We start from the raw sequence: 1,835 nt of genomic DNA, 5'->3' as shown, positions 1-1,835 counted from the left end.
GAGGGGGGAGGAGGAGGAGGAGGGGGGAGGTGGAACCATAGTTCTCCCCTTCGTTGCAATGACATATTTTGTTCGGTTGGTTGAATCCCAAACCCAAACAGAATAATAAATCATGATATATAGTATATGTATATATAGTTTAGACCTTTTTAGACCTTTACATTCTAGAACCAAGTTGAGATTCTGGCATTTCAAGGTGCGTGATTTCGATGTCACTTCCCGTTCTCTTGGTCACAAGACTGGTGGCATTTACACAGCAGGAAGTAATTAGCAATAAATGATGTTTGTGCTTTGACTCTGTGAATCAATGAAAACCTCTCTCTCCCTTCGCTATCTCATCCATTCACTCACACAGTCTAGTTTCAACGCTCTCCATTTCTCCCACTTCCACCTCTCTCTCTCTCTCTCTCTCTCTCGCTCTCTCTCTCTCCCTCTCCCTCTCTCTCCCTCTCCCTCTCCCTCTCTCCCTCTCCCTCTCCCTCTCTCCCTCTCCCTCTCTCTCTCTCTCTCTCTCTCTCTCTCGCTCTCTCTCTCTCTCTCGGTCAGGCAGTCAGCGAGGCCATCCTCATCATTAACTTGGTCATCACTTAATCTCTTGCAGTGAGGGAGAGCGGGAGGTAGAGAGACAAATAGAGAGGGATGGAGGTGGAGGAGGTGTCTTGGTTTTCTTATTCCTTAGGGGAGAACTGTATATGCTTTTTAAGTGGAAAACATTAAAAAAATGAATGATATGAAAACTGAATGTGTTCTATATCAAAGTGTTTCAAAAGTACAATAAAAAAGGTTTGCACATTTCTCTGATGGAAAACGAGTGTATTACCTAATTGAACAATGATCTGTGAGAGGTTAACAGCCCTATGGCTCTAAAAATTATATTAAATTGTAATTAATGGTGTAAAATGAGGTACACATTTTTTTTGTGTGATTTTTTGGTTTCTGAAAATATTTTGATGTTTAAACATGTAGCCTATCTTGTCAAATTGACCCGGGAACAATTTTGTTCTGCATGACAAACAAACCTAACATGAGGGTTAATGTTGTGAGTCACAGTGAGAGAGACACAATCATTCACGTGAGAATGAATGGTCAACCCCATTGGTCAATCGTGTTGACCGATTGCAGGCAGCGGTGAATGTGGGTGGAAGGCTGGGGGGTGCGCTTCAATCCTGTCTGTGTGAACACGCCGACTTCAATTTGGTTTGAAGGACGCGTTGCTAAAGTCTCTGAGGACGGTATGTCTTGGTGTAAGCGTAAAGGTTATCCACCGGCAAAAGGGCCATGTGCGGACTCTAAATACAGCGACGCGCTTCTTTTGTATAGCCTGCATACGTCTTCGATGGAGATGTGTGATCTGTGTCTACACACACAACTCTGCTCTGCTCTCTGTAGATAAAAAATAATACTTAGTAGGGTAATATATATATGCATTTAAAGTATATAACATGTAATATAAGGATACAAATACAATATATGGTCCATATAATATACAACTATAACAGTGATCAAATGCTGACATAGTGCAAATTCAATTTAAATAGGAAAATTGTGCAGAGAATTGGTCCGTGACTCTGGTCATGTGAGATGTGTGAGCGGTGGAGCGATGGGCAGAATATGATCATCATGTGACAAATTAGACTTAATGAAAGATGGCAGGTGTAATTCGAAAAATAAAAACTATAATTTGGGTCTGGAATGAAGCAGGAGAAAGAGAGAAAGCTAAATAGAGGGGGAGGGTTAGAGATAGTTGAAATGAGAGGGAGTGATAAGGAGGAGGAGAAAGAAAGAGGAGATAAACGGTGGGAGTGAGATGGAGAGAGTGAGGGAGGGAAGAAGGG

Source organism: Pollachius pollachius, assembly GCF_949987615.1.
Source record: "Pollachius pollachius genome assembly, chromosome: 1".
NCBI lineage: Eukaryota > Metazoa > Chordata > Actinopteri > Gadiformes > Gadidae > Pollachius > Pollachius pollachius.
The sequence above is the reverse complement of the archived record's forward strand: the minus strand, read 5'-3'. Positions refer to the sequence as shown.